At 42.2% G+C, this 24,921-nt stretch overlaps 1 protein-coding gene across 1 annotated transcript in view; it reads left to right on the top strand.

Annotated features, from left to right (window-relative positions):
• The first annotated feature begins 707 nt into the window (after positions 1-707).
• LOC149789293 (eIF-2-alpha kinase GCN2-like) overlaps positions 708-24,921 on the top strand; it is a 43,001-nt gene continuing 18,787 nt past the window's right edge. Inside the window, exon 1 of the mRNA XM_089975493.1 lies at positions 708-777. The gene's annotated coding sequence lies outside the window, so the exon portion shown is untranslated. The remainder of the gene's footprint in view (positions 778-24,921) is intronic.

Raw genomic sequence — 24,921 nt, 5'->3', positions numbered from 1 at the left:
ACTTTTGTAAAAATTTGTTGTCCAGTGTTATTTGCGTTTATTGTTTTTTTTATGTTGTGAAAGGAAATGTTACGACACACACATACACGCACACACACACATATAATTAAAGGTTTAAAAGGGAAAAAAACATAATTTATGTTCATTGTGTTGTTCCCACCTAGCAACATAATGCTGCAGAATAAAGTTAGAATTTTTATTCTGTACATTGAGATGACTTTACATGCCAGTTATAGGAATATAATCAAACTTGTTTCTTGTGATACATTTTGTGGTTTTGTACATACATGATCATCTTTTCTGACTTCGATGTTTTTTGGAGAGCCTTGAAAGAGAAACATCTTTAGATTTAGAAAATGCATATTTTATAATCTTGTTTATTAATTCCATTCAGTATTGGTCATATGTGAACCTTGAAAAAAGTAATTTCATCCTGGAAAAACCCTGGAAAGGACGTTGAAATTTTTCTTTAGAAAAGCGTGGGAACTATGTTTTAAAGCTAAAGAACAGGAAAGTAGAACATTTCCACTAGAATAAATCGTTTAAAGTCTCCCAATACTGTGACTGATATAGTACTGATCCAGAAATACTCATAGCTCTAGATTTTTTTGTAGCCTATACAGCCAATTGGTCTCGTCACGTGTCTAATTATGACATGTCAGGTAGACTCTCGCGATAATAACGTTCATAAATAAACTTTTGCACACGGGCCACATTCTATACCAGGTAATTACTTTCACTTGGAAAGAGGACATTTTGCCAAAATATTAGGAACTGGTGAGTACTATCATATTCACACTCAGTGGCGTCACTAGGGTTGGTGTCACCCAGTGCGGTAACTCATGGTGTCACCCCCCCATAGACCTCCTTCTTGCACAGAAATTCAGAATTTGTTTAGATAGTCATGAGCGACAAATCATAGTGTCACCCCCCCCCCCTCTTGCTCAAAAATTCAAAAATTATATAGTCATTATGTGTCTCTCTCTCTCTCTCTCTCTGATGGTGTCACCCGCTGCGGTCCGCACCTCCCGCACCCCCCTCCCTCAGTGACGCCACTGCTCACACTAATCAACTAATTAAGTATCGTATTACACATATATACCATATTTGGTTCTATGTATGATATACACGATCGTACTATCCTTGATTTTTGTTCTAGATTCATATTTTCAGACTATTTTTAGTTATTTCTTCTTTCTTTCTTTCTTTCTTTCTTCTATTAATAAACTATTGTATGTTGAATCTTCCTTTCATTCAAAAGTGTATGAGTTCAGGTTTTTCCTTGGTTTTGGTGTTTTGTGCTTGCTCTGTAGCTTAAGTTACTTCTTCCCCAGACGAAGAAATCGATAAGATCGAAGTGTTGGGAAACTGCATTGTTAGCACACACACACACACACACACGGTACAGTGCTTATTGGTGCCTTATTTTCTCCTATGCACCTACCATAAAACAACTTATAAATCGTGGAAACAGTTTCTGTCCAGAAATTGATACGGCTTGTTTCATTTTTTATGGAGCTTTGATATTTACTACTATTTGTAATGTTTTATCATGAAAAAGACAGATAACTGCAGTAAATAAACTGTATGAGTAAATTCACTGTTTTAGTTTATTTTGACTCTTATATAAATGTATGCTGATTTAGAACAAAGCCACACAGAAAAATATCTACAAATATATAAACGATCATCGCGTACTGTGAAAGCATTATCATCTGGTGATAATTTCAGTTTACAACTAATAAATGAAATTTAGTCTGACAGCTACTTAGTTATAGTAAATTCTGAAAGCAGAGTAAGGTTTACTTACACGGCTATTACATATACATACCATTGTAATAGCATACCTTATGACTATGTACTGTCATGTAAATCAGCTTGAACCCAAGGTCGTGCAGTATTTCCATTCAAGAAACTCGTTCATATTTTCCCATACAAATGCAGTAACCTATAAGTACTTGAACAAAAGCTTGTTCTCCTTTGACGACAAAAGATACAAAAGTAGTGAATGGGGATACTTTACGGACAATGGGAATTAGCATTACAGAACCCCTTGGGACACTTTACGGACAATGGAAATTTAACATGGCGAAAAATCGTGGGACACTTTACGGACAAGGGGAATTAACATGGCGAAAAATCGTGGGACACTCTACGGACAAGGGGAATTTAACATGGGAATAAATCGTGGGACAATCTACGGACAAGGGGAATTTAACATGGGATTTTTTTTTTTTTTAAATTTTTTAAAAAAAGGGGTAGGCAATGGAAAGGCTATCTCTTTTCGAGAAATATGACTGGCCCTGAAAAGGGCCTTTGGGTTTTTCTTCTTCTTCTTCTATCTTCTTAACTTTTTCCAACATCTTCTTAATTTGTCCATCATTCCTTTCTTCTTCTTCTTTTCTGTTTCCGGCAGCCAGTCCGGGTGGCCCATGGCCCGGAACTTCTCTTGGATTTTCATCCAGTTTGTGTTCAGTTTTTCGAATTCATCCTTTTTTCTTCTATTTTCTTCGTCTTTTCTTTCATTGGACCACTTTTCATTGATCTTCTTGACCTCTTTGGTCAGCACATTCCTCATTAGTTCTTCAGCTTTCTTAAGTTTTTCTAACCCCCACTTTGCGAAACACCAATCTGTCCATTCTACAACGTCTTCTAAAAAGCACCTTGCACTTGTCACATGATCTATTGCTTCTTTTAACTTACCCACTTTGACATACGGTGGGTTAATTAAACCTCTGATTCTCTTCTCCTCATCCTCTATCATTTCTTTCACGATGTTTACGGCTAAGTGCAGGCTGTTTACTTGTCTTGAGACGAAGTCTTTTGTCACTTCATACCTCCATTCCTGTTCAACCCTTTCTGCTACACTCAATCCATCTACCATCCAATACCAACTTCCCATAAGATCGTTGTATAAAGCTGAAGCTGCTGGCATCTTCTTGTTTGCTTATTCCGTAGAATGAGCTCCAATGGCCAACACTGTTAGTTTTATACTGAAAGTGCGGACGTGATGGAAAACATCCCCCTAAAAAACATAAAATTGATCTTACCTAGATCATGACCCAACAACGCGCGGACGTGAAGGAAAACATCCCCCTACTTTTTCATTTCATATAATATAACCCCAACTATACTCTTCACATACTCTAAGAAACCCATAATCTACTATCCACACCAACCTACTTTATCACTTACAAACACACAATCACACAAACACATACCCTCACATTTTTTAAAAAAAGAGTTAGTGTTTATATTCACACTACTCTACCTACATACATTGGCAAATCGATCGTTATTTCTTTTCTAGAGTATTGGGTAGCCCTGAAAAGGGCTGTTTTGTTTGGAACTTCATGGACACCTGGTTAATGGTGGCACCTTCCAGGCCTGGCGCCACATACACATCTTATCCCCCAGTTACTTTTTACCTTTTGGGGGGAGAGAGCAGAGGCAGGATATGTCGCTTCAGAATCCCAATTTTCGCTCTCTGGGATTTTGAAATTTCTTCTCTCCTTTTCCTCCTCCTCTTCTTTGTTTCTTCTTTCCTCTTTATATCTTCTTTCTTCTTCTTTATATCTTCTCTCCTCCTCTTCTTTGTTTCTTCTTTCCTCCTCTCTTATCCTTCCCTCCTCGACAATGGCTTCCGCGGCCAGTTCATTTAATATGCGCCTGGCATATTCCAGATGCACATGAAGCTCCAACAGTTTCTCAAGTCTCGTGTTCATTTTTTGGTGTTGATCAATCAACAAGGGTAGCTGGACTGCCGAACGACTTTCAATTTATACTGAAAGCGCGGACGTGAAGGAAAACATCCCCTAATAACATAAAATTCATCTTACCTAGATCATGACCAAAAAAACAACAATGCGCGGACCTAAAAGAAACACTCACTCACTTTTTATGCTACCCATTACTATTTAAAATTTTTTATAAATCACTTCAATAGACTATCCACATACTCAAAGCAATCCAATCTAACCCCAAATATACACCTCAAACACTAAGAAAAGATATCATTTTAATCTACTATCCACACCAACTTACTTTTAGCTCTTACTAACACTAACACACCAACACATACCCTCACATTCTTAATAGCAAGAGTTAAGTGTTTATTTTCACACTACTCTACTTACACACATTGGCAAATCGATCGTTATTTCTTTTCTAGAGTATTGGGTAGCCCTGAAAAGGGCTGTTTTTTTGTTTTGCTATGGCATTCTTTTTTTAGTTTCTAAGAATGCGATGTCCTCTGAGGATAGACTTTCTGGCGATAGGTCTGCTTCTTCGGAAAGAGAAGAAGAACTCTTTGGTGTCGATACGGCAATCGACAAAGCCTCTGTCAGGTTCAGGTTGCTGCTGCTGCTACTGTTGCTGTTGTTGCTGCTGTCTCTGAAGTCTGTACTTCTCTGTCCATTCTTCTTTTTCCCTGTTCATTTCTTCTCTGAAGAGCTCTTCTATCAGGTCTTCAGTGATTTTTAACATTCTCACATTCTCTATTTCTTCTGGCTTCGGTATCAGACTGTGTCTGACCCTATGCAAATTCACGTAGGCTTCGTTGAGCTTAGCTAGTTTGGAGCACATCTTCTTAGGAGGATGAGTCGACAATGGATGGTTAGACTTGAAACAACCCCGGTTCTTAAAGTCAAATCGCGGACGTGAAGGAAAACATCCCCACACGGTTTTCGAGCCGCAACGTTTAGTGAGTGTCATGAGAGGGATAGTAAGAAATCAAAGAGCATCAATCCAATATTCTTATAGCTAAACAAAAGACAAAGGCATTTTTTTCCAAACACAACATTTTTTTATTCAAAAATCACTTAACACTAAACAACAACATTTCTAACATTTTTAACAATAATCCAACACTATAACATCAAACAATTTTTTCAAATCACAAACATTTTTTCTCAATAGACAATTTACTTTGAACAGGGCTGACAACGTTGTGAATGAAATTGTGATTTCCACTGTTGGAAATCATTAGGCCATTGATGGACACTACGTCTCCTAGCTTGAGACAAAAGATAAGCATAATGGTCACAAAACCATCGATCTACTTTCACATCATTTCTAGCAGAAGAACGAGGATCGAAATGAGTCACTAAATGTTCTAAGGAATAGCCCAGGCTGCGATGATGCAGAAAATACACACAGTACTGTCCACACACCAAGGAATCTGTGCCTTGTAATTTCACATTATTGAATCGGGTGGTTTGAGCATTTCTTCTCATAAAGTCGATGATATCGTCTTCCAAAGGGGGCAATCCGTACGAATCGAAATATTCCACACATCCTTCTTGAGGAAAGTAGACGGCTACCCAGTGGGTTCCTGGGAGATGACTGTCGTCCGTGTTGATCACGTAAGCTTGATGGTCTTTAGGTTTGCGATGAGGGAGTTCATCTTTAGCACAGACGACAGGATTCCAAGAAGACGTATACGAACTGTGGTTCAAAAGGTAATAAAGTTCCCAGGTATCCATTTGTGTTTGTTTTCTTCTTCTTCTTCACAGGTAATAATAACTCGTCAATTCGATCCTGACTTTTTGCTTGAAAATGTCTGACGAATAAACGGTTATTCGTTCTGTTTCCTCACTCTGATTTAGGAGAGCTTCGATACGATGGATCTCTTGAGTGGTTAATGGTGGACAAGAATGTTCACGCAAGTCTTTATACCACTGGTGCAACACGTCTTTGTTCGAGATGAGACTCCAAGCTTCGTCCAGATACTCGTCCAATTTTTCTTCTTGACTTAACATCAGGCATTTATCGTGTTGAATTTGACTGGGATGATCGTTTTGACATCCATAGCAGTTTTTCTTGATCAATTCTGTTATTTTGTCGACCAAGTGTTTGGCAAAACAGGAGACTAAATGGGCTTCTTGTTCTGGCCATCTCGATTTCATCATGATCACTTCTTCTTCCACAGTCTCCTCACATTTCATGTCCAAAGTTTCTTCACTAGGTAAAGAGGGATAACAGTCTTCCATGACTTCTAATAATCTAGAATGACTTCTCTCAAACTGTTGATTTCTATGGTATTATCGAATTCTGCATACAGGATGACGTTCACTGTCTGTTTCAGTGCTTCTGCAAACTGAAGTTCCACACGAATCTGGCCGGATTTTATAGGGTGGAAATGTCCCTCGTCGCTGCCTTGGTCTGGAGTGAAATCGAAAGCCCACAAAGCATAGCCTCCTGCATAATCGTCGTACTCAATGCCGTGACTGGTGTTGGTTCCTAACTGACCGGTGGCTTCGTACAGGGACAAGTACGATCTCAAGTAATTCATTTTTTTGGGATCAAAGTCAGGTTCGAAAGGTCGGGTACACAAGGTCTTGCCATCGCGACTGACTTCGACTTTCTTCACTAAAAAGTGTTGAAAGTTGAAAGGATTTTCTTTGAAGGCTCCGTTGAAGGCTGAATTCAGGACCATACCAAGGATTAAACGCTTGGGTAGCTGTCCTTGAAACAGATGATCTTCGATCATAGAATGCTGTCCAGCAGGAATGGTGAACGTTTTCACTTCCACACGTCGTATGGGATACTTGGCGGTCGTTCTGCTCAACGTTTGACTGATGTCGTTACCTACTTTGGGTAACACTTCCACGCGTCGTACGTAGAGTTTGGCCTCCTGGATTATGCTTTTAGGAGCCTTAGCAGGATCAGCAGCTATCAAATGGAAAGCGACACTGCTGCGATTCAGTCTCAAGCGGACATTCACCCCGTTCAGCAAATATTTCTCTTGCAACCACATGTCCAAATGCAAACGATCCATCAGTTCTAAACTCTTTTTACCTAGGATTTTCTCTTCTTTTGCCTCAAAGCCGGAATTGCTTCCATCTGTTTTGTCGAACTTGTTCGCTTCGTCAGCTACCCACAGCACGCAGGCATTGAGATGACTATCCTTGGCATCTATTCCGTACGTCAAGAGATTTTCCAAGTAGGCACGGTAAGGGTATGTATCCATGCTGCTGCTGACTAGTTTGTTATTCAAGTACAAATCCACTGAGCTGAACAAGGAATGCATGAAATTGTTGACGGGAGCTATTTCGTCAGCGTCATCTACTCCACTATCATCTTTTTCTAGAACTTGGACTTTCAAGTACAAGTAACTGCTATTCAGATCGATGTAATCTTCGGGCTGTCCCTTGATTTCAAACTCGATGGGAGCGGAATCGGTCAGTGAGGAGACGGGGTGAAATTCCACCCACTGAGATTCTTGCATCGTCATCATGGTGGGGGGCATGGCAAACAGATCCAGTTCTGTCTTGGAACAAGCGCAAGACTCTCGGTGCATCATTTTTTCCTGTGTTTCAATAATCGAAAACGTCTAAGTCTCGAACGGTTCTTCTTTTCTTGGCCTTTCTAGCTTGAAGTCTGGTGAAAGAGTGTTTTCTTCGACGTCTCTTTCTGCCTTGTCCTTGCTGAATGCCAGACTCGGTAGCGTGCAGGGCATTTATAGGTGTCTCTCGTCGGCCCAAAATGTCTTTGCCCGTTTGCAGCAAGACATTTTTGCCTGCCCTCATGAAGGCTTCTTTAGGGTTTTGTTTGTCGATGATGACATTTTGGAGAAATTCTTTGCCTTGCGTCAGTGCCGCATCTTTCAAGGCGTGCAATCCGCGTGTCACCATCGGTTTCAACACCGGGGCCACCGAACGAAAGGCCGATTTTAACATATCTCCTAAACCGTGTCCTCGCTGTCGAGCCACCCCTTGGTACACTGGATACATGACTTACTTACGAATCGTGAGAGAACAGTTTTCGAAAATGGAGTTTCACCGTGACTTTTCCTTTGGTGAATGGAATATCTTGTCCCAAATCTCCTTTTATAGCAATGTTGACCGTGTCCAAATACGATTTGCTGACCGGTAAATAGTGAGGATGGACAAATTCGCGGTGGACGTGGTAAGTGTTTCCACCTTCCTCGTCAGCGTTCGTGGCAGAATCTACTTTGAAAGGAATGACACGCAGTAATGGTACGGAGGTGTGTCCCACCACGTTGTACTCCACCACATCGGAGTACACAAAGATCAAATTCAGTCCCTGGTTCAGTCCTACCGGGAAACGAAAATACCTCGCAAAAGAGTCGTTGTCATGAATGCCTGGTGATTCGCCTTTTTGTTCTACTTGCTTCCTCATCTCCGTGTCACCGCCCAACATGTCAAACAATCCAGGACAAAATACAACGGTTACGATTTTAGTCCGTTCAAATTTCATCAAGAAGCGACGAGCTACTTTGTGGTACTCCATGGTGACACTTTTGTTCTTGACATTGACATTGGAACTCTTAAAAACTTCCCCAAACACACCATTAAACTTGGTAGCTATGGTGTTGACCAAATGTTGACCGCTGAAATAATAGCCTGTGGGAATCAGCACGTTGTAGGTCCACGTTTTAGTTTTCTCATCATAGGTTTTATTGGTATATGTGCCACGAGTCCTATCCAACTCTTGTTGCAAATGTGAGTCATGAACTTCCACCTTAAAACAATTTTGCTGGGGAATGACATTGAGGACTTGGGTCGGGTGAATCATTTCTACCAAAGCCACTTCCCAATGGGCTTCGTGATCTAAGGGGATGGCTTGAGGTAATTTGGCCGTGTAACAGCACAACGTGTTGTTGGGAAACACCTCCATGGAACTGTCACTGGGTAAGGTTAAGTAAAATTGGTTTTGGTGACTCATAATTCCAGAGTTCTGTGGCTGTCCGAGGGGTTAGTGGATGTCAGAGGTGTGTCTCCGCCCAAAATGGGGTTCTGGTTGTGGTTGTTGTTGTTGTTGGAGTGGTGACTGGCACTGGCACTGGACACAACGTTCCCGTTCGAGGAGAATTTCAGGGAGGGATTGGGAAGCAGGTAACCGATGCAACTGCTCAATAAAATGGTCCACAATTGTTTGTCTCCTTGTTGCAAACTCAAATTGGCGATGGCTGCCCCGATGACACAATACACCACAAAGATTTGGCAGAAAAAGACGATTTGCGTTTTAGGCACACGTTCTCCACACCACACCCACAAGGGTTGTTTTTGTAAATCTTGCACAGAAGAACTAGGGGAAGAAGGAGTGGTCGACGTAGCTGCGTCTGATGTGTGAAAGGGCATGATGGTCACTTCTTCTTTTTATAGTCGATGACTTGCGAAGCGTCGATCCAAGAATCGAAACTGGGTGGATATCCTTTCCAACGTACTTTGACTTCTTTGACACGTCGTTTGCCCACTTTACGGGTTCTGCGTTCGAGAATGCTTTCGATGTCGTACACGTCGTCTTCTTTTTTGGTGACACGTTGTAACTCGGGCAAATAAAACGTTCCTTTGAGTACTTCTCCGTTCATGTCTTCCAATTTATAGACGGCAGGATGACGGCCATGTACTCGTCCAGTGACGCGAAACAGTTCGGTCGTCCAGTTAGGTAAGTAACCTTTGTCGAAAGTGCGTTTGGTTTTGCCAATGCGCACCCAATCTCCTACGGCCAACTCTCCACTTTTCTTGGGGACAGCCCTCGTCGGGGACGTACCGAACAGGCGCTCAAACACCAGCACTTCGTTGTCGGGAGTCACGTCTTGAGGGGGCACGTCCGATGCTTCGATGGTAAGATTGGTTGTACGCTTGCACCAGGTGCGGTAAGATGTCGATGTACTTCAGAGTGTGGTGATGCGTAAAATATTTCCACATGCGTTCTTTCAAAGTGCGTTGAAAACGTTCCACGATGCTGGCTTTGGTTTCGGGATTCTCGGTGGTAAAAAAATGAATGTCACGTTTCTTTAATTCTTTTTGGAAAGCTTGGTTCAGAAATTCGGTGCCTTTGTCCGTTTGCCATCGAAGAGGGTGACGACCGCTTTGTTTCAACACCCGTTGCAGGGCTCGCACTAACTCGCTGCTCGATTTGGAAGTCAAGGGCACGACCCAGGCAAATTTGGAAAAGACGTCGATGACACAAAACAAATATTTGTAGCCACGATTGTAGCTGGCCAAATGAGAGACATCGGCTAAATCGGCTTGCCATTGATGATCGATGCCTTCCACTCGGGTGCGACTTCTGGCAAACTTGCGTCGAATGGGCTTGTGTAAAGTGTAGGTAGCTTGTTCTTGTAACCATCGTTGCACTTGAGGTAAACGGAGACTTTTCAGTCGAGTTTTGGCAGCACGATACAATATTTGAACTCCTGCGTAACCTGCAGGATGGAAGGGATCGTAGTAAATGCTGGCTAAGACTTTTTCCATTTTTTTATTTTGTGTTGGTGTGTTAATAAGTCACCCACTCTTCGGTGATGCTACTTTGGGTGGGTCGAAAGGGTGGTTTGGAAACGGATTTACGTGTCCGATGGGCTACGGGAGTAGAAGTCGAAGGTAGTGGTGGTGGTGGTGGAGGTGGCAATGGAATGGCTTTGGTTTTCTTTTCTTTTTTCGCTTCTGGTTTCTCTTCTTTCTTTTTCACTTCTGTGGAAGGAGGTGTGGACATCATTTTTTTAACCCAAGCTTTCATTTCTTCTCGTTGGGGTGTGGGGGACGGGGTCAATAAGGATGCTGCAATCTTACTCGAAATGGGAGCTGCTGACGGTGTTTGAAACACTTCGCGCGTCTCTTCTTCCTCAGGTCTTTGTGGGGTAGCATCTCTGGTGACGGTTGGGGATGACAGTAGTGGTGGTAATGATGATGATGGTGCTGGACTTTTCATCAAGGTCTTAAAATCTTTCAGAGTGGGTAAAGCTGTTTCGTCTAAAGCTTTCTGGTGAAAGAGTTGCAGTCTTTGCAAGAGTTGACCGTACTTTTGCGATTTTTCTGTTTCGGACAAATCTTGGCGATCCATCAAGGATTGCAATTCGTGTTGTAACTGGGACATCTCGCTCAAATTGGGATTGGGAGGTAAATGCGGGGTGCGTTGTTCTTGCCACCGATGGTATTCCATCCATCGTTTGTAAGGCACTAAAGCTAGTTTTCGTCCTTCCATGGGGTTGTCAGCGGTCGATTCTGAGATCTTGGGACTTCCGAGGGCCTTTTTATCTTGCTCCCACCAGTCCTCCCAACATGGTTCCCAAGACTCCTTTCAGTATGGGGCCTAACAAGAGAGGTAAAATGCCTCCACGTTGGACCAACATCTTCTTTTTTTGACGAATGGGAATTTTCTTTTGAACCATTTTCCGAAGAACGTGACGATGTTTGCCTAAGCATTGTTTCTGGTGTTTGGACAAAGGGATCGTGCCTTTCAAAACGTTCAAACAACATTCGCACACGGTATCGATGACCTCTTTGGAGGCCGTTTGAATGAGTTTTTTTCGTAGGGGTGGAGAAGCTTTGGACAGGACAGATAACATGTCCCCATGTTTGGCTAAACGTGGTGGCAGTCCTTTCCTTTTCTTTCCTTGGGGTTTTCTGGAGGGTGACATCTTTGAGTCTTCAGGAGCACCAAAAAACACTGATGTCCTACTCGGTCACAGGCCTTTTTTATACTGGAACGCGTCGCCATTGATTTTCTTTACGTCGTATCAGTTTGAGGACAGGCATGACACGTCGTGCAGGGGTACGTAACGGACTAAATCGAGCCAGTTCTTGCTTGGACAAATCCAGTAAACTTTGTAACATGCCCGATCTTTCATGGACTTTGATTTTGGGAGAAGGTACTTTGTGAGCAGCAGCCACTGCCGCTAAATTGGAAGATCCTGCCACTGGGGAAGTTCTTTTGGGGGTCATCAACGGAGAAGTTCTTGGTGTGATCAACGTCTCCAAGTACTCTTCAGTTCCTGGTGACATCAACGGAGAAGTGGATAAACGTGAGGCTGCCGGAGACGCAGTCACCGCTGTGGCAGGTCGTGGTTTGCGAGTGTATGGCTGCGTCCTGGCCGAAGTGCCTCTCTTGCGACTAGTTTTCTGTGGACTTTTCTTTTTCTGAGGACTTTTTCTCTATTTCTTTTTCTGGGGGCTTCTTTTCTTTTTCCGGGGTGGTGTCTTGTAAGAGGAGGGTCCTGCCACTGGAGAAGTTATTCTTCTTGGGGACCTGGACTTTTTCTTCTTGGGGCTTCGTTGAACTTTTGTCTTGGGGATAACTTTGGGGGCATTAGGATCCCATCTTAAGAGTGAACGAATGATGACCCCTCCTAGAGTACCGCTCCCTCCAGGTTTCAAAATGATTTGTTTTTTGGTTTGAGTGTCGATGCGGGGATCGGCCAGTTGGACCAAAGCGACTTTGTTTCGATCGAAAAAGCGTTTGGTTTGATGAGGAATCTGAATGATTCCTTGGAGTAATTGACGTGCTGTCACCGTGAACCATCGTAAGACTTCTTTGAGACTAGCTTCTAAGACACGAGCTCGTGTTTGTGGATCTTTTTCTCGACTGATGCCATACAAGGCACGAATCAATTTGACGGGAAGATGCGACTGAAGGGACGTCATGTTCACACTGTGTGAGACAGACGAAAAAGGGTCTGAGGTTTTTATAGATTTTTTGATGGGGAGTGAAATGAAGTCGAGGACGGAGACGTGTACAGGACAGGCCCTCCGTCTTGGCACCAGTGGTGAAACAAGTGGGTGCGAAATCGCAAATCCTCGGGAGTCGTAGGTTTCAAATCGACGAGTAAATAGGCGTGTGGCGTTTGAGTGGCATCGTCGTACGCCTGAGTCAGCCAAGGCGTTCCTAACTGTTTGGCTAAGACTTGCACTTGCGATTTATCTCGAGGGCTTTTAAACAAGACCACGTAATGCGCATTGAGACTGATGGTGCGATGGGCTTTACTTTGTTGAAACAAATTTTGGGTGATGTAAACGACACTGGCATTACGGTGATGCCCTTTGCGCGTGAACCACAATTTAATTTCTTCTTCGTCTTCTCCTAACATGTCGTCGAAAATGACCAAATGGGTTTGACGGGAGTCAGAGACGATGCCGTCGTCTTCTTTAGGAATGCCTTCCACAAACACGATGGAATCGCCTTGACTTTCTCGCAAAAGGCTGTACGCCGATTGCCACTCTTTGTAACACCACACGATCCGTTGAGGTGGCCGATCGATCAAATGATGTTTATGTTCGATCAAACGTTTGACGAATTCGGTTTTGCCTGAACCGCTAGGTCCAGCAATGAGCATGTTAAAGGGATGGCGAAGATACAAAGCCTCCCAACTGGCACGATCTAAGTGTTCGTCGATGACTTTGACAGTAGAGGAAGAGGGAGCAGAGACAGCAGAGGTAGCCATGGTGTGAGAAATGTCACTTGTGACACGAAAAACAAACAAGACAAGAGTTTATATACTTTTTTCAGAACACGTTTATTGAATGTTTCAAATATGAACACGAAAGACAAAAATACATACAACCCAAATAGTGATGTACAGGAATATAAAACACAGCAAAGCGATCAAAGTGGAATATAAACACGTGTCTGTACAACATGTTTTGGGTAACCAAGATGTCCTAGGGACAGTGTGTAATGTTCTTACAGTCTCTACATGAGGTATTGTCACACAAGTGTCCTCCCGGAATGACCTTTCAGGAATGTCCATGACAGTCCTGTCCTGAAGCGAGTGGTTGTTCTCGGTGACGGGTTCTTCTGGCACCGTCACTAACACAGGTTGAAAAGTAACTTTTTTCCTTGAACAACTCTCGTGCATACTGGGCCACTTCTTGGGTCCAAGCCTCAAAACCCCCCTTTTTCCAGTCACGAACATCTGTCCAATGAGGGTGTAAGTCACAAGCTACACACACATCGTCATACACGTCTTGGGTAGCTAAAAGTTGACGAATCTTTTTTTCCTGTTGAGGTCGAGAAGTATCCAGATGAAACCGCAAGGCTTTGAGCAAAAGGAGTTTTTCGTGACCATTTAAGGCCATGGAGGTGGTAAGTACTGATCGTAAAGAGTCCACAAAGAATCGGCTGGTAAACGAAATCCCAGAAAACAAGTCACTAAGACACACACCACTTGTCGTCCCAAATTAAATGGATACAATTCTTGTAATAATCGATGGTAATGATCCACGGTTTGAATATGGTCATTGAGTTCCTTCCACGGAATCTGTTGGATGACATGTGACATAAACCGTGGCATGGCAGCCTGTTTTTATATTCTCTTTTTTTTGGATGCAATACACGTACTTTCTAGCCAGAGATCTTCGTTCTCCAGTAGGGAATCTAAATCTTGCATACTGTAACCGAAACGTCAGAGTTCGTTTAGGTGTTTCCTCTTCCGCTAAGCAGATTCCACGTAAAATATGTTTGTAATCCTTTAACTTGTCTTCCTCAATGCGTTGCACTAGGTGAATCTCGAAGTAACCATAATCATGAACATGTCGATCATTAGCGACCTCAAAGTTTTGAACAATGTCTGACCATTGAAAGAATTTCTGACGAATCAGTTCTCTTATACCATTCAGGTACCAGTGGTTAAAGATCTGGTGACGTATCGGATGCAATTGTTCTTTACGTTTGACTTGTATTTTGACCAGCTCTCGGTAAATGCGTTCTCTCAGCTCCACAGGCAAAGCACGAATGTTCTCTTGTAAAGTATCCATGAATAGGTCATACTAAATCCTCTTTGGTCTGACACAAGAAATGTACTGTTTGCACAAACATGGTTTTAATTCATTGTCGAATCTAAATCGTTTCACCACTAATTTACACATTACAATTCGTTCAGAAGTTTCCTCTTTCACCAAGTTGACATTGCGTGAAAGATGTTGGTAATTCGTTAACTCTTCCTCTGGAATTCGATGCAGTACGTTTACAATGTAGTAGATAGAATCGTCCATACCAAACCATTCCTTTTTATAACCAGGAGGTCGTTGATCAATGTCTGTCCAATGGAACACTTTCAACTCAATCAGTCCTTGTATAGCCTGAAGGTACCAGTGGTTCAAACACCGGTGACGTAACGGATGCAATTGTTCTTTACGTTTCACTTGTATTTTGACCAGTTCTCGATAAATGCGTTCTCTCAACTCCACAGGCAAAGCACAAATGTTCTCTTGTAAAGTATCCATGAACAGATTATTATGGTAAGAAGTTACTTCAATGTCTCGGTCCCACTAAGGGTAAGTAATGACAATTCGGTGACCATCGAGCATGTTCTAGGTAGGCCGAATCTTGCGGTTCCCAGTGGTGAAGTGACACACCGCAACTGAAGCACTTGACTTTATCTCCTTCGCCCAAGTAGAAAAATCCGGCTCTGGCTAATTCTTCAGGGGTCGGTCCTCCCAGATACTTTGGCCATTTTCCTTTGAACGATTGAAGACGATTTTCAAAGTCGCAGTATTCCGACAAACGCACAGGAAACGAATATTCGTCTTTCACAGGTTCGTTTCGATGAGGGTTGAGTGACATGGGCAGGAGTTTGCTCAGGGCTGGATGACATCCGTAGGGAGGTAAACGTGAAGGTCGACATTCCCCTTTAAAACGAAACCCAGTAAAATGTCCAAGAGGACGAGCAGCATCGCTTTCGCATCCCACAGGTTTGACACGCACAGCATCACTTTCCATGATAGGGGTAGGGGCACTAAAGTTCCCATGATGCTTTACGGCATCGCTCAGGTCACAAGGTACAGCATCGTATCCATCGCAAGGCTCACAATCGCACTCGTCTGCAAACTCCGTTACGCAATTACAATGGTAACCACATGGACAATCGCAGTTTCCTTCCGGACATTTTCCGTCGCAATGCATGGGTCTTATCCATCCAATATTAGTCACACTAGAGGAAGATACAACTTTTTTACAATCCCCAAACTGGAACGATGCCTCTTTCAAAGTATTCATCTTGTTCGCTCGGTCTTGGTAGTCCCAATGAACTATCGATCTTGCCTAGGGTTCCTTTTTTATATACAGACCAATACCGACGTGACCGTACGGTAAGGTGAAATGATTGGGAAGTCGAACTCGCTTCTGGTATACAATTTGATAGACTTTTTCCAAGGGTCGACTGACGATGTGGTGAGTGGGTAAACGTACAATCTTGTTCGGTTGATAGGTGGTCACTTTAAAGTTTCCATCCTCTCCCGATTGCAAGGCTTCTTTCAATACCCCAAAGTTGACCACTCGACTGGTACGATAATTCAGAGTCAGTCCTTTCACTTTGCACGTCGTGTGCACTTCTCCTTGTTTGTCCCGGTATTCGTAGCCGTAATTTTTGGGACCGCCACTGACGAAACTTAGAATCTTGTCGTCAGGATGTTCGTCTGTCCAGGCTCCTAAACGGTCTCCTTCGATGTTAGGGTGATGTTGAATCGGGTGATGGATGTAAATGCAACTGTCCGTGTCAAAGTACAGGACGCGTTCCCCTAACAGTTCTAAAGCTTCGTACAATTTTAAGCGAGCATGGGCTGTCACGTAAGCCGCAATGATGACATTTCCAAAAGGGTCGTCTTGTACAAAGTCCAGATCTTCTTCGTAATTGACCAAAATCAAATTCTCTCGAACGACGTCCACGTGTTTCATGTATTTGGTTTTGTCGTGAATCATCTGGAAGTAGCGGGAAGGTTCTGTCAAATATTCCGTCTTGGGTAAACACGGTCGTTGTGCCATTTTGCCCCACAAGCAATTTAACATCACTTTGGCAAACGATCGCCTGCCTTCGTTTTTCTCGATGTGGTCTAAAGTGATGCCTTCTTGTTCGTAGTATTTCTCTTTGAATTTTATTTGGTCTTCGGGAGTGTGACACCAGGAAGGATAGCCGCTGGCTTCTTGCTTCAGTTTCAAAAAGGCATCCACGTAGTCGGCGAAAATGCCTTTCTGACTGGGGTCACCCTTGCGGTATTGTTGTGTCTTGGGAAAGTGGCAAATTTCGTACACTTCTAACAGTTGGTATCCCATGTCCAAAGCTTTGAACAATTCTACGCTGACCCAGGTTCCCGTCAAGGCCCGTTCTTCCTGGCTGTGCTGACAAGCTTGGTCTTGGTTGCACGTTTCGGCACAAGTACGGCACAAGGGAAACATCAGTTTGCCTTGACAATGGTGACGTAAGACGGGATGGTATAGGTTCGTGGGAGGCAAAACTTTGCACTTGATCAAGCCTTCGTATTGTCGAATGTTTTTCAGGTCGATGTGTTCCGTCAGCAATTGTGGGTGCCCTACGGGAAAACGACAATATTTGCACACGTAGGGATACAGCGAACACACGTCCAAGTATTTGATTTCTTCTCCTTTCTCTTCGTCGGCTTGGTACAGCAAACAAGTGGCATTGGTCCTTCCTCCGTACAAACTATCCCTCGGGTTCAGCGGATCCATGAACTGGTAACTTTCCACGGCACGTTTAAACTCGGGATCGGTTTTCAAACGGTGATCGTACTCGTGTTCCCACATTTCCACCACTTGGTATCCTTGCTGTTCTAACTTTAGGCGTCGCTGACAAGTGTCCTGGTACAAGTCTTCCATGGTTCGTTGCAAAAACTGATTTTTAGTGCCACGGTCAGGGTAACAAACGGGACATCCGTGAAATAAGCAACCGTTAAACTCGTACACGATCTTGGGGTTTTCTAAGTCCCAGCCATCGACCGAATACGTTCCGATGGTCTTTTCGCCCCCTCCGTTGCGGGCATGCTGAATCCACTTGTCTTCCTTGTCGCACAAGTAATGTAACCAGCGTAAGGCTTTGACCGAGTATTGACGTTTGACAAAGTGGGTCGTTTGAGGGCTGATGACAGCCACGGTGTTTTCAGGCATGAATCGTTGGCGGTACACTAAGGAACACGCTTTGGCAATGGTGCAAGCTTCTTTCAAAGGATCGACCCCTCCGTGTTCCATGAACAGTTCTCGAAATTTTCCACAGCAACGCCGTAAAATGTCCACTTCGGAACGACAATACTTTAGCATTTCTTCCTGAAAGTCGAAAGGGTCCGAGGCGTGAGCCTGGTACCAAGCGTAGAAAGCTTCTCGTTGTTCGGTACGCATGTTGTCGGGGTCGTAATAGTGAGCCTCGGGCAAATGGGGTAGAACGGCGTGTTGATTGGCTTCCGTATTGAAAAAGTGTGGAAAGTACCCTTTAGCCATTTCTGTCATTCCAAACGTTTTAGGCATTCGACTCAAAGGCATGGCCAAGTAGCTCATCGAATCTTTAAACTGCACTTGTCCCACTTGCATGAAAATGATTTTGGCTCCGTTCAAAGTCACTTTAGGACGCTCGGTGCCTTGTTCCGTATAGTACCTCAAAAGAAACTGTCCATCGTATCCGGAGAAATTGTGAGCCATCACCGTGGCATGACGATGACAATCTCCGTAACGTTCGATGTCCTCTTGGCTCCACGTCTTGTCGACGGGGTCTAAGACCCATTGGGCAAAATCGGCTAACGTGTTCGGTCCCCGAAAGATTTTTTCACGTCCTCCAGGAATCTTGCTGCAGTGAGGGCAATGACTGAAGATAGGTTCTTGAATGCACTTCTCGCACGCTCGATGAGCCACGCAGAAATTAGGAATGTGAATGCCAGTCTCTTGCATGCATTCGAAATCGAAAAAGATGAAATTGCCTTTCTTCTTGTGACCGTCCTCTTTCTCTGGTGGGGGTTGGTATTTTTGCACGTAACATTGGTGTTCCAAGTCCACGATGTGGTGACAAATGTGACATTTTTTCTTTCCTGAACATACGTGTGCCTTGACACTATTGGTACGTATGCCTTGTCCACACGTAGAGCACAATCTCAGGAGTTGACAAGCGCATTTTTTCTGTGAACCTTGCGTCTTCAAATGTTGTTGGTAACAGGTAGGGCTGACAAACGTGCGCAGACAAGTGGAACAAGGCACTGGTTCTTCGCTCAGACAGGGTGAAGAGGCCAAACATCCTGTGCATTTCGATCCACAATGCTTTTGTTGCTCTCGATTGTTATAACCATGGTCACATTTCTCACAGTAATAACCGTATACTAGGAATCCGGTGATACTGGTAATGGTATCGAAATGGTCATCGTGATGATAAACGTGAATGTATTTTCCGTCCTTAAAATCTTGGCCTCGAAACAATAGAGGTCCGCGCATTTCTTGAGGGTGCACTTTCAAGGTGTATCGTGGAGCTAGGACATCTTGCAATTTTTGCATCTCAGGAATGCCGCAGGGTGTGTCTTTGGGCAGTCCGGCTTGTTGTAACAGGAGTTCTGCTTCATTTCGTTGTTTAGCTCGGTCGGAACGTTGAATAGTGTCCCAGGTTCTTTTCCATTCTACCGTGTCGTTCTTGTTAGCATAGGTTCGTCCCACCACGATGGCACGGGCTAAGCACATCTGGTCATGAGGGTTGTCAATTCGGACGAGACTCTTTTTGGTGTTGCGAAGGTCGTCCACCAATAACATCTTTTTGCGTCCTGTCCCTTGAGGAGGAGAGACGTGGGTCATGTCAAGTGTGGCTTTACCATCGGTGATGTCAAACTGATCATTAGATTGTTGTACGTGTTGAATCTTGTCCATGACTTTGGAAGCAGTCAATTCTGCAGGGGTGCTAAACTCGATCCAAACAGGGGATTTCAAACCGTCGTGTTGTATGGAAAGTCTCAAGCGATCGTCTTCTTTGGGTTGACATTGTCGCTTGAGTGAGGTGAGCAAAGAATCCCACACCTCGGTGATGAACACTTCTGCTTTCTCTAACGGTACTTCAGCCTTGAAATCTTTAAACTTCACCGTGTATTTGTAAGCCGTGGTTCTAAATTTTCTAGAGGAGCGCTTTTCCGTCTCTCGAATGGAATAGTACTTTTCAGGGTTGACAAAGGGTGGTGGACTTGGTTTAGAGGGTTCGGATTCTGGTTCACTCATGTCCTCTTCAAAATCACTGGCATGAATTTGTGCCAAGATTTCAGCCCTGGTACGAGGCGATAGATCACGTTTCTGCCTCTTACTTCTTTCTTCTCGAATGAACGGGATCGTTTCATCTTGAAAGCAAAAAGTCAAATGACTCAAGTTCAAACACCATAGACTAATTTATAGTCATGGCAGACCAGCGTATATAAAAGGGTGTGTGTCTTGTCCTTTCACTATTCATTTCACTCTCAAGCCGAGCACAACGATGGAAGAGACTAACCAGATGGAACGTTTCGTCAGAGCTTTGCGAGGGGTCATTAGAAAATTCTCTTCAGACCAGCCGACAGACTACTCTCCTTCCTTTAGAGATAAAAGTCAAGATACTTGCTATATCTGTCAGAAGAAAGGGCATTGGTCTTCAGAGTGTCCAGACCGTCAAAAAAGAACAAAAACAGGGACTAAAAAAGACAAAAGTCAAGATACCTGTTATTATTGTAAAGAAAAAGGACATTGGTCTCCAGATTGCCCAAAAAAGAAACAAGAGGAGTCAGAAGAAAAAAAGGATTCTTCAGAAGAAGAGAGGGATTCTTCGAAAGAAGAGAGGGATTCTTTAGAGGAAGAAGAGGAAGAAAAAAGACAATTCTATTTACAAGAGGCAAAGAAACAGGAGAAGAAGAAAAGAAGAAGGGAAGAAAATGAGGAAAAGACGGTGAAGAAATTCAAAAAACAGAGAGACTAAACAAGGAGACAGAAGAAGTCAATGAACTTTTTATTAAAGTGTTGTGAATTGTGAATTGGATTGTAAAAAAATGGAGAAAAGAATAAATGAATGATATAAGGTAAGTGTCTTTGAGTTTTGATTTTAAAATAAGAACGTACACTCACGCACTCATACACAGACACGTACTATAAGGGTAAAATGGGTGGGGTTTATTTTTTTTTTTTTTGAGTTATTGGCAAATTGAAATTGTATTTCTTTTCGAGAAATGTGGGTGGCCCTGAAAAGGGCCTTTTTTCTTCATGGTGAAAGGGTGAGTTTAAGCAATCAACTTTAACTGCCTTATGCCTTTGCCACGGCCAAGGCCTACTTCTGGACTGCGTAATGTTGATAATGATTGGGTTGAAATCACTAAGGGTGGTACGGTAGGCTTAGTCACAGGGTTAACGTGTTTAGCTCGGGAAGGTCGTATTCTCTTCGGTCGTGATAAAGAAGTCTGATACATTTGTTTCAGACTTCTTAACTCCGCTAAAATGTCCAACAGTACCGTGACCGTTTGATTTTCACCCTCTTGTTTCTTTGCTGCTACTTCTTCTTGCTGTTGCTGCTGTTGTTTTTTTTCTTACCTCTTCTTCTTGTTGCTGTTGCTGTAGGAGAAAAGCCTGTTCCGCTTCCTTTTGTCGTTGTATAAATTTCTCCAATTCTTCTTTCTGTCTCTGTCTAAAATTTTCCACTTGCGGTAATGAAGAAGGTAACGAAGGTTCCGGAACAAATTCTTGCGAGGAGAGAAAATCCACAAAATCCCAATTCACCTCTTCTGAAAGTAAGTCCGAGTTCCCTTGGGCAGTCTCCCCTGCTGGTGCACCCCAATGGATCGTTTTCTGAGTTTCCGTCATGTTGAATCACTGTCGCATAGATTGACTGCACACAAGCGCTAGCGAATCTATATAGACTACGTGACGTCACAGACTACTCTCTTCGGATTGGATGCGGGCTGACTGAATTCTGTAACGCGTGTTCGGATTGGTGAATGAACTCAATCCGTTTCAATCCTTCCTGTCCCTATAAATAAGCGCCGTTCACTGCATTGATTCACCTATTCTCGGAGCCTCAACATGTGGACAGACGTTGAATCTTCAACCCTTGTGTCAACAATGATGTTCAGGACGGACATGCTCATGTATGTCCGATCCAAGTGGACCGTTGTCCACAGGACCAACAGCAGCCTGTGGATAAGAAGAGTCTATATAGAGAGACAAGGTTGCCTCAAGAGGACTCTGATGTATGGCCCTGCTGTAAGACGAAGTTTGAGGAAAAGAAGATGTCGCAAATGCCCTTTATGTTAAGGGCATATTAACATAAACCAAAGGCCCTTTTCAGGGCCAGTCATATTTCTCGAAAAGAGATAGCCTTTCCATTGCCTACCCCTTTTTTTAAAAAATTTAAAAAAAAAAAAAAATCCCATGTTAAATTCCCCTTGTCCGTAGATTGTCCCACGATTTATTCCCATGTTAAATTCCCCTTGTCCGTAGAGTGTCCCACGATTTTTCGCCATGTTAATTCCCCTTGTCCGTAAAGTGTCCCACGATTTTTCGCCATGTTAAATTTCCATTGTCCGTAAAGTGTCCCAAGGGGTTCTGTAATGCTAATTCCCATTGTCCGTAAAGTATCCCCATTCACTACTTACAAATATATGTGAACATATGTCGGACGATATGGAGTTTTAATGACAAAAGAATGAAATTATTTAATAGTCAAAAATAAGGAATCTTGTAGTTAAACAGTAGCATTTAGGCAAGGTATTTAAAGCACAATGATGAACAACGAAGTTGTAGGTGAAAGGCAAAGAAAACAAAAGACAGAAGTTACAAGGAGACTCAATTAAAATGTGTAGAACATAGAATACAAAGTTGAGAAATAGTAAGAAAAACGGAGAGGAAAAATAAATGAGAAGAATAAATGAGATTAAAACTAAACAAGAGCGAATCGTTGCAGAGGCGATGGCGAATTAGCTATTTTCCGGTGTGTGTGTGTGATTTGGATTTGTAACATAGCTTCAACAATTTTCCAGTTATATTGCTACGATGTCTGCGGTGTGGCAGTTTATAGTGATGTCTAATACTGAGACATGTAGCATGATGTCCCACCCAGTCACATTATCCTGACACCAGGCTGACCAGTCCTAACAATAACTTCTGAATGCTGAGTGCCTAGCGAGGCAGCTGTTTGTACCATTTTAAGACATCTTTGGTATGACTCGGCTGGGGTTCGAACCCACGACCTCCCGCATCCACTAGGCCACCGGAGCGATTATTTCCCGGTGTAGTATTTTAATAGGTGATGATTTTGTTGCTACAGTCACAATTCTGTCTGCCTCATTTTGTATTTTTTTCGTTCACTTTTCTCGAGTAACATGCAGTTGTCCATACCACAATCTTTAACTGGCTTGTGGTAAATTTGGAGGGAAAGGTCATCAAAAGAATTTGATAGATTGAGCCAAATTCCATTAAAACCTACAATATCAAATTCCGCAGTAAATCTAATTTGGACAAAATACTTTGAAGAAAATGGTGCGTAATTTAAAAATGGTGATAAAGTTAGTAGATTGTGGGAAAAAAAAGAAGAAGATATATATATATATATATATATATATATATATATATATATATATATATATATATATATATATATATATATGTCCACTCAAAAATTAAACCTTATTACAAATGTTTCAAAATGTTTGTATATTGCTTTTAAGCTAAGAGATTAACTGTTAAAGAGAATCAATATAAACTCCTAAGTAAATGTATTTTACTATGAGACGTGTTGTGTGAAGAACTGCTAAAACAGACTCTAGAATCTGGTCCCGGATTAGGTTGAATGTCACCGGCATTTATGAACAAGTCCAGTAACCAAGTGGTCAAAACTAGGGTGAATAAGACACAAGAACAGTTGTGAAAATTATGTTACTTAAAGAAGATTTCTTTGGTAGAGTATGTCTAGAGTTACTTATCAATATCATTCTATGTGAAATAAACGAGGATTTGCGCACTTGAAGCAAAATCTATTCAATGCTTGGTGGAGTATGTCTAGAATTACTTATCAGTATCATCCTATATGAAATAAGCGAGGACTTGCGCACTTGAAGCAAAATCGATTCAGTGCTGTCATCGTATCTTTGGATCATGAACATAATCGAAACATGAAACAGTAGTGTAAATTAGAGATAATGTTGATAGAACCTCATATTACAAACAAGGATGATTCTACGAAATTTGAAATAACTGTCATAAGTAGATGAAACAACAAGCGAGTTGCCGCCGTGAACATGCGTCCCACCAAGCCTACACAACCTAAGTATACTTTATCGAGTGGTAATGGTGTCATCACAATCCCGTATGATTTCGCTTTATAAGTACAAGGAGGACAGTAAAGATTCAAATAAACGGAAGTAGAAAACGAGAGATGCAAAACAAAAAATAACAATGAACGAAAAACCATGTCAAAAGAATGGCCTTTCATAACTTAAGTTGTGATCGATGTGTGAGGATCTTTAAATAAGATGTTAACAGTATTGTGCACGATAGCGTTGTAATATAAACAAATCTATATTGCTGATTGTAATTTTAAGCTTCAAAGCGATATTGTAATACACTAGTACCAAGATGCATAAAAACTCATCTTATGAATGATTCTATTATCAGCTAGGGACACACTAGTACAAAAATGCATTATACAATTAAGTTATCATAAGTTTTCGCCGTCACCTCAAGTGAATGCTTACTGTTCGATACCTGTTTAAACTGAAAACAAGTGATATTGACATTGGGAATGATAATTTAGTAGAAATAAAAGTAATATTTATGCAAAGAGAGAATTTGTCAACCATTTTTTTATGTGGGTGTTGAACTTGTGACAGATACAAAATATTAATAGCACAAATATGTAAACAATCCTCTCTAGCAGTGTGCAAATGATAATCATGTTATAAATTAGAAATCAACAATTAAAGTGCAGATAGAAGCTACGAAAATGTTGTGAAAGAAATCATAAATGTCTAAGTAGTTTCATTGAAACATAATGTTTAACTGTTAATCATTAGTATTTACTATTTTTTGTGATTTTGCGATAAGGGTTACTTAGATATAATATTTAGCAACCACGTCTTTTTACACAGTTGTTAAATTTGCAATAGGTATACAATATTGGCGTACTAATCCAGTGGCGTAGTTAGGATATTTGGGCGTCTATGCAAAACTTACCGATGGGCCCCTGCAGTGTTAATAGCTAGGATGCTTGGGTCCCTATGCAAAGCTTACTCATGGGACCTTTGCATTGTTAATAGAAATTTTGCGGGTCCATGATTACGGTATCTGACGGGTGGTATATTGCCTGTTCCTAGTTTCTTTGTATAGTGAAACAGTAATTTGTTTGGATGGGCTCGTGGCCCCCCCTGTATTCGTGGGCACATATGCTTTGAATATCTTACTATATGGTAGCTACGCCCC

The sequence above is a fragment of the Sinohyriopsis cumingii genome, chromosome 11 (genome assembly GCF_028554795.1).
Source record: "Sinohyriopsis cumingii isolate HCF-2022 chromosome 11, ASM2855479v2, whole genome shotgun sequence".
NCBI classification, from domain to species: Eukaryota; Metazoa; Mollusca; class Bivalvia; order Unionida; family Unionidae; genus Sinohyriopsis; species Sinohyriopsis cumingii.
This window is presented reverse-complemented; position numbering and strand designations above follow the sequence as displayed.